At 50.6% G+C, this 15,372-nt stretch overlaps 1 protein-coding gene across 2 annotated transcripts in view; it reads right to left on the bottom strand.

Annotated features, from left to right (window-relative positions):
* ANKIB1 (ankyrin repeat and IBR domain containing 1) overlaps nt 1–15,372 on the bottom strand; it is a 580,820-nt gene that overhangs the window by 44,604 nt on the left and 520,844 nt on the right. The window lies entirely within an intron of this gene.

The following is a 15,372-nucleotide window of genomic DNA, read 5'->3' as shown; positions in this document are numbered from 1 at the left end:
AATCTGCTGACCCCAAAATTCAGAATAAATAAATATGTGTGATAATGTTTCTTTAACCTATGTTTTTTTATCAGTATATATGTATGTATATACTGAAGAAAACAAAGGATACCGAAATATCATAGTTAGGTGAATTTGCCATGACAACATTAACGATTTGAACTAAAACAAACACAGAAATTCACCAGTAATAATTAGCAGCACTAGAACCTGCGACCCCTGCCATCCACTGCTTGTGACATCACTCATGACATGTTCTATGACATAATTTATGACATCACTGATGACATTTCGGTGTCAATTGCAGCCATTAAAGGACAAGTAAAAAAAGAAAAAAAGGCATAGTGGCAAGGTAGGGATGCCCTGCCCCTACACCCCATGGAGGGGGAGTGGTGGGGGGCCCTCCTCAGGACACGAAAAAAGAAATCTGCAATGTTTGCCATGATCCCATAGCAAAAATACCCCAGAAAACAACATAATGGCAGCCTGGGCTGCAATGTTTAATTAAGGGGATGGGGGGGGGGAGGCACACTGTCTATCTCCCGAGACATTAGAGGCCCCAGGGAGCCTATTCTCGAGGCTGCATTGCAGAAGGGGGGGGGCACGCAGCCTCCCTCCCAGAACCATTATAAGCTCCAGGGAGCCCATCCCCCCGGGGCTACATTCCATAAGGAGAGGGGCGTGTGCCCTTTGCTTCCCAAGCCAATATAGGCCCCAGGGAGCCCATTCCCCAGGGTCACATTCCGAAAGGGCAGGGGACACGCACTCCCACTCACTGAGCCATTGTAAGCCCCAGGGAAGAAATGTCAAGAAAAGAGGAGGGGGACTGGCATGCCCTACTCACCGACAAGCCTTCAAAGGCTCTTGGAAACCCATGCTCAAGGGCTGGCTCACTTGCTATGTCCCGGGAGCCCGGCCCCGGGACACAGTGGTTTCCTTGCCAGCATGGGCAGGAAAACGTGTTTGTTCCCGTCTGACAGGAACATTTAATCTCCCTCCAAATGGGAGAAAACACAAGGTCTATTCCCAGAGGGCGAGAGCTTTAAAAATGGATGGGAGCAGACTTGTATTGACTGATGTGGGCAGGGAAACTGAAAAAGATACTGTTTTCGCCCTGAGGGAGCAGCATAAATAGCTGCTCCCTCTGGGTGGGAGCAATGCTGGTTCTCGTAGCATGCGCTTTAATTGATGTGGGCCCTGGGGAATGGGGTTCCCGGGGCCAGAATAGGCTCAAGGAGGGGGGCCGCACAGCCCTTCTTGCTTTTTGATTTATATATACAGCCTGGAGCTCCCAGGGCATAATGAGGCTCGGGGAGGTGGGGGTGCCCTGTCCCCCCCCCCTTTAAAATAAATAAGATCCTGGGGATGGGGTCCAAAGGGCCTGGGGAGGCTAGTGGAGGAGGGCCACGCAGTCCCATCACCTTTAAAATAAATGTGGCCCTGGGGAATGGGGTCCCCAGGTCCTAATGAGGCTAAGGGTGTGTACCCCGTGAAACTCCCTCCTCTTTAAAAATAAATATAATAAGGCTCTGCAAGGGGGTCTGGCCGCCCCTCCCCCTTTTATGATATTTATCCACTGGGATGGGGCCCGCGTGGCCTAGTAAGGCTCAGAGAGGGAGCTGCATGCCCTGCTCATCTTAATAAATGTTTTGGCCCCATGGGATGGGGTCTCCAGGTCCCGAAGGCCAACCTAATGCTGCGCATGTGAAAAGCTGTGAGCGGTGGTGGATGGGCAGCCTGCTGGGGGTTTAGATGCAGTTCCCTAGAAAGCCGGGATACGCGGATCCAAGTAGGTGACTCATCGGGGCAGGATCCTTGCCAAATATGTGACTATAAGGCTACCCCTCACTCTGCATTTCCTTGAGAATCGATAAGTCGACCACAGAAGGGTTGGACACATTAAACCGAAGAACCGGATCAAGGATGAGTATACACCAGACCGGTCTTTATGTGCAGTACCCTGCACATATTATCAAAAAATAGGTAGAACCATAATGCATTCCAGGGAGGGAATCTGAATTGCCCTGAAGAAAACCCAGGACCCACTCGTGCCAATCTCTAAAGGCTGAAACATGTTGGCATTATGGTCCTATGTAAACCTGGGAGGTGAACTCCGATCCGCTCGCGGAGTTTTCCGCAATTTCCTTTACGCGGAGCTCGCGGAGTTCCGAAAAACTCCGCTTCGCGCAGCGGTGCAAATTTTTTTCCTCGTTCGCGTTCACCAGCGTCAAGTTGGCGAGGGCGAGAGATGAAAATCCACCTCCCCGCAAGATTTTTCCTCTTTCTCGATAGTCAACATCAAGTTGGCGAGCCCGAGCGTGGAAAAAAAAAACTCCCGGCGACATTTCTCAACGCGCAGGGGGGTCAGGTTTCTAATTGCGAATGGTCGCACATGCTCGCGACCGCTAGCGTTGAGAAACTGCCCGTTCCCGTTGAGAAAGCTGCTGCTCGAGTAAAAATCTACTTGAGCAGCAGAAATGAAAGCAGCGCTCGCTTGCGCTGTGCATGGTGCCGTTCGCGATGATTGAACAGTGCGGACAAGCATCAGGCACTGAAAATCACCTCAAACAAAATTTTCTACCGCACTACGGATTTGTACTCTTTAGACCCCCTGGCCTATTTCTCTTAAGTGCTCCCTGAAATATGGCCGAGCCCACCCTGAGTCAGGGCGAACCGGATGATGAAGCATGCAAATACTAGAATGTGTGAAGGTTATATAGCAAAAAGGAATTGCTTCCTTTACCGCCCGTGAGCGGACGGTGTACCACCTGATGAGAGTAGTGCCCTAAGTTTCAAATAACAAGGTGGGATATTATTGGTTGCCAGGTTTAGTCACAGGGCCTGGTGGCAGGCCAAGCGCTGTGAGCAACCCCCGCTGTGCCTGGCCAAAAGCTGTGTGCAGCATTCGGTGGGCTGCCTGCAGGGAGTTGAGAGCAGGAATGGCAGCAACACAGGCCTTGCGTCTAAGCCCACGCCACGCACGAACAATGGCTGTGCGTGGCATGGGGCTGGATGTCTTCCAGTGGCTGAATGCAGGGAGCTGGATGCAAAGTCAGGCCCTGATGCCAAGCCCATGCCGCGATCGACAAAACCATGTGCGCAGCGTGGGGTTGGCTGCCTTTTGGTAGTTTAGCAAAAAGGTCAGGCAGCGGGCCTTACTCTGTTGCCAACTCCCTGCTGTGCACGAACAAAGGCAGTGCGCAGCTTAGGGATGGCTGCCTGTGAGGGGTTAGGTGAATATGTCAGTGATAACATTGACGTTTTGAATAAAAAAACAACAGAAATGTACCCGTTGAAGTTAGCAAAGCTAACTATTACTTGCGCTCCCGCTATGGACTGCTTATGACCATACAAATCACATTACTAATGACATGATCTATGATATAACTAATGACATAATTGATGACTTCACTAATGATATCATCCAATGAATGAGCTACTTTGTTCAATAGTTTACACAGTGGCAGGTATCTACAATATAACTTTTCTACCTAATTTTGTACAGCCTGTGTCCAGCTAATCGGTGTGTTTTTTTATTTTTTTTAAATATGTTTTTATTAACATTTTTCCCAATACAATACAAGCACGTTACATGATAATATGCACTATTTGTAGCAACTATGAAGTTGTTAGGTCCCCATAGAACGTTCATCGTGTGTGCGGCGGACACGCTTGCAGTTGCAGTTCACTTGTTGTTCTCTCTCTGTAACGTGTTGCCGGTGGGAACCAGGGAGAGGTAACTGGGGATAAGCGGGGGAAGGGGGGGGGGGAGTGAGGGAGTCAGTGGGTAGGCATCATGGGTATTACCTGGGACAAGTTAGTGAGAGGCCGTTGGCATGGCCCAGCCCTGTTTGAAGGTTGTCTGTGGGACAGTGTCTCCGGGTATAATTATACAGCGTAGTGCACAGCGGGGAGGCTTCTACTTCACGTGGCGGGCGGGATAGGGGGGGCAGTGGCGTGCAAACTTTGCTGTGTGGGACACGCCATCGGGCTTGTGGGACTGTGCTATGGGGCATTGGGATCAGGGCGCGCGTGTGATTGCTCAAAGTGATGGGATAGTAAGGCCCATTCGAGCGATATGGGATGTTTACGTAGGCCCTTCGCTTCCTCCTCCCTCAGTGTCTCCTCTTCTGCTTTCGCCCACTTCTGTATCCTGCCCACCCACGCCTCTATAGGGGGGCCTGATGTAGTTCGCCAGGTCATGCAATATTTCATTTGGCTAAGAGTTTGGCTAGGGACGCGAAGCGGACCTGTACCTTATGAGTTTTTGCTTTTCGGAGTATACCTAGCGCAACTGCTTCCCACGTGTGGAGACCTGTGAGGCCTGTAAGGTCTGTAAGCGTGTCTAGGACTTTGGACCAATATGGGCGAAGTGAGGGGCAGCTAAAAAACATGTGCTGGAAATGCGCTTCTGATGCATGACATCTGGGGCAGAGGAAGGGGGTATCTGGGAAGAAACGTTGCAGACGCGCCAGAGTTTGATATGCTCTGTGTAGGACGTAAAACTGAATATTTTTAAATCGTGCATTTCTGGATACTTTCTTGGGGAATTCCAGGGCTCGTCCCCACTCCCCGTCGTGTAATTGTCTCCCAATTTCGTTCTCCCAAGTGGCTCGGAGAGCATGCAGTGGTTTATTAATCAGATCTCTAATGGCCTTATATAGCCAAGTAACCAGGTGTCGGCCTATCCCCATATATAGAATGGTGTGAATGACCGGATGCGTTGCCGGTTCGCCCGCAGAGAGTTCAGAATGTGGGCGGAAACCCTCTATGAGTTGTCGGTGAATTAAAAACTGCCCCGGAGGGAGATTGTATTCTTCCATGAGCCGCTCAAAGGGGCAGAGCTGCCCATCCGTGAATAGCTCCTCCGCTTGGGTTATCTCGCGTTCCGTCCAAGCCCGGAGTGTAAAGGTCGTGAAGTAAGCTTTGCGTTTGGGCCAACCGACTAGTGGCAGTCGAGGGGAGTAGTGCGGGGTCTCTGCCGACATGCAGTGAATTCTTTGCATACATCGACGGGCCACTGAAACTTGCAACAGATACGTCCGGCGCGGTTTGGTGCCCGGAAGCAAGAGACGGCAGAGCTCCGGGGTAGGGACTGTGCCCTGTACTGTATGTGTCTCCGCGGTGTGCCTACCCGCTGTCCAGTACGATAGCCATTGTGGTTGCGCCACCAGGAAGTATGATTCGAAGGCTGGGACTAGACCGCCCTGTGTGGTGGGCAGTTGCAGTTTAGTGAGGGCTATTCGATGCCTGCTTGATCCCCAGATAAGTGAGCGAAGAAGTGAGTCCAGGTCTCGAAAAAAGGACATAGGGGGTATGACCGGTAAATTCGTGAAGTAGTACAATAGCAGGGGAACAATGATCATCTTGGCTATGGCTACCCGGCCTATTGGGGCTAATGGGAGGAGCTTCCAGAAACCCACTGACGATCTGATGCTGGCTAACACTGCGCGATAGTTGCCCTCATATATGTCACTGGGAGAGTGGTATAGGCGGATACCTAGATACCGAGGGGCGTTCATACTCCAGGAAAGATGTTGCGTACCTATCCTCACCTCCCGTGGTTAGAGGGTCGGGTGTAATGGGTAGACTGTGGATTTGTCCCAATTTACCCTGAGCCCCGAAGCCTCCGCAAACTCCGTCAGGGTTGTCCAGACGGGTGTAAGGTCCGCGGTAATATTTTGGATATACAGGAGGAGGTTGTCCGCGTAGAGGGACATGCAGTGGATCGTATCCGCTATGGGGATTCCCCATGTGATCCCCTCTCGGCGGAGTCGTATCGCCAGCGGTTCCACTGCCAGGGCGAAGATCAGGGGCGAAAGGGAGCAGCCCTGTCTCGTTCCTCTCTCCACCTTAAAGGGGGGCGAAATGTATCTACCTATTCTAACCCGCGATGTAAGTTTGGTGTAGAGAAGCTGTGTGTAGTTCAGGAGGATTGGGCCAATTCCCGCCCGTCGCAGGACAGCGAAAAGGTATGGCCAGGTGAGAGTATCAAAGGCCTTCTCCAAGTCCAGAATCAGACAAGCTGCATGAGGATACGTGTCGCCCACCTGATCCTGAACATGGAACAAGCGCCGGATGTTTTGAGATGTGTTTCTACCGGGAACAAACCGCACTGGTCCGGGTGGACTAGGGAACGCAGAATTTATTCATACCTGCCCGCCAGTATTTTCCCTAGTATTTTGCAGTTCGCAGTTAGAAGTGTAATGGGGCGGTAGGAGGATAATTGCAATGAATCCCGGTGTGGCTTGAGATATGTTACTATGACCGACTCGCAAGTGCAGTCGCCAGCATTTCTGCGAGACGCGGGACCAGTATCGTGGAGAAGGTGCTGTAGTACTCCACCGGCAGCCCGTCTAGTCCCGGTGCCTTGTTTCTCGCTAGCGCCTGAATCGCATGTGTGACATCCGTCGATGTAATATGTACGTCTAGGGCAGTCTTCTCTGTATCAGAGATGTGCGGGATAGGTAGTGGGTCTAAAAAGTGGTCTATCGCCTCCTGTCCAAGATGGCTCGGGGCTCGGTAAACCGCAGTATAATGTAACTGGAAGGCCTTCAAAATATCCATTTGGGAGCGTGCTAAGTTACCCGAGGGATCTATTACCTCAGTGATGGATTTTACGTCTGGGTCTTGTTTTGCAAGCCATGCTAGCAGTGTGCCTGTCTTATCCCTGCTTCTATGCATCCGAGTGGTGTAGGCCCTGAAATTGTATTTGCGTAAGTCTGCCATGGCTGCGGAGTACTGTGTTTTGGCCTCTGCTACTTGAGCCGCCGTTGCGGCACTGGCATCTTCCTGCTTCATAAGGGTTGCTAACTTCTGTTCAGCAGTGCTAAGTGTTTGCTCTAGTGTGCGTTTTGCCCCTACAATTTGTTTAATGCATGCTCCCCGGGCCACTATCTTGAATGCGTCCCATTCTACTAGTCAGGAGGAGGCTGTCCCTGTGTTATGAGTGAAATAGTCTTGTGTGCTGTGTTCATGGTCGTGTTTGAACACCTGGTCCGTCAAACAGTCCTGTGGAAGACGCCAGGTGGGTACCGGAGGGTGTGGGAGCCGCCATTGTAGGTGGAGGGTATGTGTGTCGTGATCGGAGATGACACGGCCCAGGTAGTCCGAGTGCTGGACTCTGGGAATAAGGGTCGAGGAGCATAGAAACCTGTCTAGGCAGATCCGTAAGTCGTGGAGGATGGAATGGAACGAGTAAAGTCTTGTTAGGGGGTGGTGTGTTCTCCATGCATCAGCCAAGGCCCAATGGCTAACCCAGAGTTGAAACCACTCTGTCTGTTTTAGGGCGGGACAGTGCAATGGCGGGAAAGTGCAGTGGCGATGGGCGAGATCTGTCCAGTGTGATATTAAGCGCGCAGTTATAGTCTCCCCCTAAGACCCATGGAAGGGATTCAAATTGGGCCAAGGTCCCGGTGAGTGACTCCCAGAACCTGTCCTGGTCAGTATTCGGGGCATTTATGCTACCCAAAAGGACTGACTGCCCATCTAACAGCCCCTCCAGCAGTGCATACCTACCCTCCCTATCCACCACCCTACGGTGCTCCTGAAAGGGGGTGCCAGGGCGGACCCATATCAGCGTGCATCGTGCCTACGCCGAGTATGACATGGCACATATGGTTCCGCGCCGTATGGCCCATAGCTTGCTGATTTCTGGCGCTGTGAGGTGCGTCTCCTGAAGAAACGCTATGTGTGTACGCTGGCGCTTAATATAGGCATACGTGGTGTATCGCTTGCGTGGTGTGTGAAGACCCCTTACATTTAAGGTTAGAAAACTAACGCCCGTATCCTGCATTTGGGTGACTGGTGATCAGTGCCTCTGCCCAGCTGAGTGACGGGGGGCTGTGGGGCCACAGTGTTTAACGGTGTCCAGGTCATGCAGTCATCATATTTGGAGGATGGGGTCACCCTCCCAGGTGCGCTGTGTGCTCTGGTGCATGTGCTCCCTACGGGGTGAAGGGTTAGAGTAAACAGGGTCAATGAAACAAAGAATCAGGTGGGGAAACAGTCTAAATACCATGGGCCTATCAGCAGTGCCGATACGTCCAAACCAACTCTCATGGAACTAGAGAGTGAGAAAATAGTACATGGGGGGGGGGGGCAGCTTGTGCTCACGAGGCGGGGCTCCTTCAGGGCATTTGACGGATCAATGTTCGTCGTTAGGATCGTGGTCTATCATGCGAGGCATGATGCAGGGCGTGTGCTTGTGCAGTTCAGGCGTAGAAACCCAAGTCCACCGGGTCACGTCAGTAACGTTTGGATGTCGTCGTGCGCTTCCCTTAGCGCGGGTTATCAGCAGTTTACGGGGAAACCCGGGCCGGTGTGATGGAGTCCGCCGTGGACTGGGTCTCATTACTGTCCTCTTCTCCTTCCGACGTGAAACGGTGAGGGGCCCTCTCCAGATCCTCTCCGGCCAGGGTGGTTCCCAGCTCTGTCACGGCCTGCAATGCTCTACGACGATCTTGTAGAATTTGCTCCAGGTCTGGTGATTCAGCAGTGTGGAGCTATGTAATCTCTTTCCATCCCCGTCGCATCTGCGTTGGGGTGAGCTGCGAGTTGCGTCGCCTGGTGCGTGGTGCTCGCTGCGTTTTCTCCTGTGGGGCCTCTGGTGCGGGGTGCAATGTGCAGTGGTGGTCCGCCCATTCGCACGCGTCTGTAGCATTGGAAAAAAAGTGGGTGGCGCCGGCGTGGATGATCTTCAGTCGGGCTGGGAACAGCAACGAGTACTGGATGTTGTTCGCCCGAAGCAGGCGTTTCACCTCAAGAAAGGACGATCGTTGCTTTTGCACCGCCTGTGCATAGTCAGGGAATATCATGACGTGCTTGTTTTCTACCTGTAGAGGGCCGGTGCGTCTGGCCGCTCGTAGTACCACATCGCGGTTATGAAAGTGCAGAAATTTAGCAAGCATCGGCCGAGGTGAGGTTCCGGGCGGCGGTTTGGTGGCTGGGACTCGATGGGCCCGCTCGATTGAGAAGAAGGTTGTTCTGTCTGCAGTAGGGGTAAACGATTTGACTGGATCGCTTGGTATATGGGGCGTAGTGTGCCCGTAGATCCTACCCGCCCCAGTGGGGCTCGCGGCGTCGCGTCGCCAGTCGTCCTCCCTGCAGCAGCTGCACTCTATCGGGCCTTGTCGCCGCTGCCACACCCCTTCGGGGCTAGTTGTATACGTCGAGATCGTCCGGGGGGTCCCTGATTCCCCAGGGGGGCGCCTGTAGCGGGCACACCCCTCCCCAGCCGTGCGGTGGCGATCACTGACCTCTGGGGCGGCTGATGGGTGTAGCAGTGGTGTGGTGAAAGCCCCTCTGCTGTGCTTAAGCCTCCGTGGCGGCCGCCATTTTAAATTCAGACACTGGTGGTAAACTCCCCAGCTGTCGTCGTAGACACAGGTGGGCTGCAGGGTTCGGGGGGGGAAGGCCCCCTTTGTTAAAAGGAAAGTGCAGGCTCCTCACTTACTGTGGCAATATAGAGCAGGACACGGGGGGGCACGTGCTCTGGTGGGTCGACGTGTCTTATCTCGCGGGTGCCATTTTGGAGTCAGGCAGACTCGCCGCGAAAAGGCGAAAAGGCTGCAAGTGAGGTACCGGGTGAGGGGGCCTCAGCGATCCGCCCCCCCCCCCTGCAGCCGCTCGTTGGTGTCTGTGACAGGCCACCCCCGCAGCCATTCTCGCCGTCCGTTCTGGGTATTCTCCTGTCCGGTTGGTGTCGGCAGTAGTAGGCATGTACTCCCGGCCCGGGGACGCAACCGCAGCACAGCCGCGCGGAGGTTAGAGCAGCGCCTGGGTGCACGCCAACTTACTATCGGGCCCCGGGGTAGAACAACCACGGTGTTCTCGGCGGTCACTGCAGCTTTCAGGATTTCAGTGGCGCCAGTATGTGCTTCTGTTCTGACACCTGTGGAGGTGATGTGGTGCCAGAAGCGACGATGTGGTACTGTCTGCTTGTCTGCCCGAACGCGGAGCCTCAGCAGAGCGCGTCCGCCATCGCAGCCTGCTTGGCCACGCCCCCCATGAGTGTAAGTGTTTACAAAATGCATGTGTTTTTAATGCATCATAGGTGTGTAGAGGTAGAGAACACGTTATAAATCCTGTATTCAAGAGTAACTCTATGTGGAGATGATAGTGATTGACAACTCTCCTCTGAGGCGGAAGCCGGGGATTAGGCAGCTAATTTTTAAAACCATTTGATATTTTGTGTTGCGCCTTGTAAAAACTTGCTTTGATTTTAAAATCGCCACTCACCCTTTTCCCTCGCCGCATCCAGAACCCTGCTCCACGGGCAGACGATTAGGAGCTGACGCGATTGGAGACAGGGCTTGCCGCCATATGGGGGGTGAAAGTAGGTTAGCGCACCAGGTCTGGGATGACTCCCGCCCTTCTCTACCAACATATAAGGAACACCAGTTCCCGTCCGCGCAGCGGGCGCACCGGTGGCGCGTCAAGGGCGCGCCTAAGGCAATCCCATCTGTGCCTGTCCGCGCCGGGACCGGGCCTAGGGCCATACCCCCTGGTCAGTCTCAATCATTAAAAGACCTCCCAAGGATCACCTTTACCTCACCTCAACTTTTAGCTCTGAAGCCGCCCCCAGACCTACCTCACTGAACTCCATATGCTCTTAAATGTGATCCTATTGTAGGCCCTTTCAAATGTCCTTCATGCAGAAGAAACCCCTCTCCGCTAGTTCCTCCCAACCCGTTTTTGGCTGCGCTCATTAATGCGCGCTCCCTTCCGAAACACAAATTAGATATTTTGGAGCTTATCTCCGCCTACAATTTAGATTTACTCTTTGTCACAGAGACTTGGGGCGATAATTCATCTGGTCCAGATTTTAGAACTGCCTTACCAGACGGCGTTTGCGTAAGTAGACAAGACAGAACCGTCAAAAAGGGAGGCGGCATTGCCATTATTTATAGAGACTGCTATCACTTAAAAACTGTAGCCCTTAACTACAGAGGTTGCGAAGCATTCTCCTTTTCTATTGGTCCCTCCGACAACCAGTCTTTTACAGGTATCTTGCTCTACCATCCCCCAGGCCCTCGAATCAATTTCCTCTCGAGTCTCAACAATCTCATTGAGAACGCAGCTGGAGCTCCTCACTTTACCATACTAGGGGATTTCAATTTTCATTTGGAATCCCTCACTGACAAAGACACTAGCTTCCTCATCAGTGATTTGCTGGCAGCTGGACTTCGCCAACTTGTCACCTCACCTGCGCATAAGGCAGGACACACCCTTGACGGAATATTTACCAACAACCCTGACATCATGGTATCCACCCCAATTCCTCTCACCTGGACAGATCACTTTGCAGTCCTCTTTACCATCAAACCTAGATGGTCCCCTCCCTCACAAGCCAAACCCATGTCCCCTTCATTAACCAGAGATTGGAAAAATATCGACATCCCCCTTCTTACTTCCATGCTGACAAGCTCCCTCAATGTGGTGGAGTCGGATCCGGTACTAGCATCTAGCAATTACCTCACACACTTGGACACTGCTTGTAGCGCTCTGGCACCCCCTAAGACTACTCTCCGTAACCGGAGGTTTCCCTTTGCCCCTTGGTTCTCCGAATCCCTTCGTTTACAAAGACAATACTGCAGAAACCTTGAAAGACATTGACGCAAGCATTATAACTCTCTCGATAAACAAATCTATAAATGCGCCTTGGCCAAATACAAAACTCTCATCTTCTCTGAAAAAAGCAACTACTACATTACCCAAATCAACTCGGCACACAATTCGGCTAAAAAACTATTTCAGGTGGTCAACCATCTTTCCAATCCCCCTAACCCACCTCTGACTCTTCCCAAGCCCTTTGCAACTCCCTGGCAGAATTCTTCTCGGACAAAGTTACCTCTATTTTTTCTGCATTTGTTCACAAACCTCCCCCACTCAGAACACTTCTGTGCATGTTTCCACCATCAATTCCCCTACTTTTCTTAATTTTAATCAGGTTCCTTACAAACAGATCTCTCATTTAATATCCACGATCAGATCAGGCTCACCTTTGGATCCTTGTCCTCCTTCCATTCTTAACCTCATCCCGGAGGTCATTACCCCTGCCATAGCCAACATTTGTAACACCATGTTCCTCACAGGCTCTTACCCTTCCATTTGGAAAAAGGCCATCATTAAGCCGCTTTTGAAAAAACCCACTTTGGACCCCGCATCATCCTCCAGCTATAGACCTATTGCCCGGCTCCCTTTTCCTTCTAAGATTTTTGAAAATCTAATGAAGAAACAGCTATCCGAATTCATTGACACCAATCATCTGCTTGATGACACACAGTTCGGCTTCAGGCTAGGACATGGAACTGAGACGGCCCTCATAAAAGCGGCTGACGAGATCAGGATGACCTTAGACAAAGGTGGGGCGGCAGTTTTGATACTGCTTGATTTGTCCGCGGCCTTTGACACGGTCGATCATGTCACCTTGATCGACCGTGTCTCAGCAATGGGAATCCAACACAAGGCTAAAGATCTTCTTGCCTCTTTCTTAGCCAATCGCACCCAATCTGTAAAATTAGGCCCTTTCTTCTCTCCCATCTTCTCCCTTCCGTGTGGGGTGCCGCAGGGCTCCTCGCTAAGTCCGACCTTATTCAACATTTACGTTTCGGACTTAGCGAGGGTGATTAAGTCACATGGCATCAGTCTCACAACTTACGCTGATGACACCCAGCTGGTCCTATCAGTTCATCATGATGGAGACACAGTTGCAGCTAATTTTCACGAGGGCATGCTTGCCATTAGCTCCTGGATGACTTCCGATTGTTTAAAATTGAACTCTGGAAAGACAGAGGTCATGACCTTTGGGAAGCTCGAGCCTAGCTGGTCCCCCCATTGGTGGCCTAGCGAGATGGGTCCTCCACCTCCACCCGTCACTAAAGTCCGAAATCTCGGGGTCGTGTTTGACGACAGACTGCTCTTCAATCAGCATATCAATGCGGTAGTATCCACCTCCTTTTTTACATTAAGAAAAATTAAGAAACTTCTCCCTTACCTCCCCACCTCAGCAGGTAAAACTCTGATCACCACCCTCATCTTCTCTAGAACCGATTATTGTAATGCCCACCTCCTCAATGCACAGGAAAAGGTTCTAAACAAGCTCCAATTGGTACAGAATGCCTCAGCGAGAATTTTATTAGGTATCCCCAAATTCAGCTTCATCACCCCTTTCATCCGCCAGCTCCATTGGCTTCCTGTCAAAAGCCGGACTAAGTTCAAGGCACTTTGTATCGCCTATAAGGCTATTAACAACTCTGGCCCGCAGTTCCTTAAATATGCTTTCCGTCCACTTGTACCATCTAGGACACTTCGCTCAGCCTCAGCACACCTTCTTAATGTTCAACGAACAAAAAAAGCCAACTGGGGCGACAGGTGCTTTGTGATCTCCACAGCTAGACTGTGGAACTCTCTCCCCCTCATCATCAAAACCTGTCCCACCCTCCTCAGCTTCAGGAAGCAACTAAAAACCTGGCTGTTTACACACTAATGTGTACTCCACTTGTCTATCTTCAGAATCTTAAGCGCCGAGACACCCCCGGGTAATTGCGCGCTATACAAATTGCCAAAACATAAACATAAACATAGTTGATTACTTGTGTCCAGTATGTTCCACACAAATTATTTTGGTTCTGCAGTAAGTTTCCCAATAGGACAAAGATTTTATTTTAGTAGATACCAAGTATTGTAAGCAGCCCTGAGTTATTAGACAGAATAGTCTCAGCATGACAAATTCTATATAACAGAAACTGGGTGCATCAGGTACTAATCTATGTACATCTTTTGTTTCAGAAAATGGACTTTGTAAAGTTTACATCATGGTATGATGGCTGCTGGTAGTATAATCTTTAGCACCCTCAGACCTTGGTTATTTTAAGCTAACAGTATCTTTTTTGACAATTGTTGCATAGAGTGTACACTGTTTTTATTAGATACTTTTTAATACTTTGTGGTATATTTCTCATGAGAGTCATCTTGTCTGCAAACCGTGTGTAACAAAGTAAACTCTCTTCATAGAGTAAACACTGTTTACAGTACCCACTTTTCTACTCATATCAACTTCATTTCTCAATGTAGGTTCAGTGACTGTGAGGGGTTTGATACATATAAGAGCTGCCCATCGTAGGGCATTAATCTAGTACCAGATGTCGACTATCTTAAGAAACTTGGATTTGTGTGAACAGTTGTATACACATTTCTTAAAAAATAATTTCTTTATTGAGAAGCTTGCAGCAGTAGTACACAATAAAGTTGTATACACATTGAAGAACAAGTTACTTACCTTTGGTAACACATTATCTGGTAGAGACAATATCAAGTTGCAGATTCCTTAACTTTGAATTTTCCAGGCGTCATACTGGATCTGGAAACTTTTCCGTGAGCAGTACACCTGCGTGCCGTCAGGTTCTCCACATTTGGCTCTGCAATACTTAACCGGCATTGGTTGTGAAGTCACGGTCACCTATATAGGCACAACACAGGCACACGTTTGTCACTTACTTTTCATGTTTTCCATGTCAGAAGAGTAGAGCCATGAAGTGAACTGACTGGTATGTGTCAAAACTAGGACCCTGTAAACGGAATCAACCCTAACCCTATAAATTGAGTCTGCAGAGCGGGGAGGCATGGGTGAGTCTGTAAGGAATCTGCAGCTAGATATTGTCTCTATCAGATAATGCGTACCGAAGGTAAGTAACTTGTTCATCTGACAGAGACTTCTAGCTGTAGATTCCTTACCTTTGAATAGATACCCAAGCCATACTTCCTGGCAGTGGGTTGTGAAATTATTTACTAGACTAGAAAGCCCTGTAGGACCAAACTGGCGAAATGCCCATCCTTACGAACCTGACTATCGAGGCAGTAGTGTCTTGCAAACGTGTGCAGTGAAGCCAAAGTTTCAGCCTGGCAGATGTTCAGGACTGGAACTCCACGACCCAACACAGTGGTCACAGTCTTCCCCTGGTGGAATGGGCTTGTAAACCTTCAGGGGCTGCTTCCCAGCCAGGGCAATGCAGGTCCTAATGCAGATAATGACCCAGCATGAAATGGTTTGTTTCTGCACTGCAAGACCTTTTTTATCTCCTACGTAACACAGAAAGAGTTAGTCGTCCACCCTGAACTCTTTTGTGCGGTCAAGGTAGAACGACAATGCTCTTTTTGGGTCCAGACGATGGAGACGCTCCACTTCCTTAGAGGGATGTGAAGTAGCAAAAAAGGTGGGCAGTGTGACCGACCGACCCAGATGGAATGGGGTACCACTTTAGGAAGGAATGAGGCACTGGTGTAAAGCACCACCTTATCCAGGAAAGTATAAGATAGGGAGACTTGACAAAGCATGCAGTTCACTCACCCTCTGGGCACATGTTATTGCCA

The sequence above is a fragment of the Lissotriton helveticus genome, chromosome 10, assembly GCF_964261635.1.
Source record: "Lissotriton helveticus chromosome 10, aLisHel1.1, whole genome shotgun sequence".
NCBI lineage: Eukaryota > Metazoa > Chordata > Amphibia > Caudata > Salamandridae > Lissotriton > Lissotriton helveticus.
The sequence above is the reverse complement of the archived record's forward strand: the minus strand, read 5'-3'. Positions and strand labels throughout refer to the sequence as shown.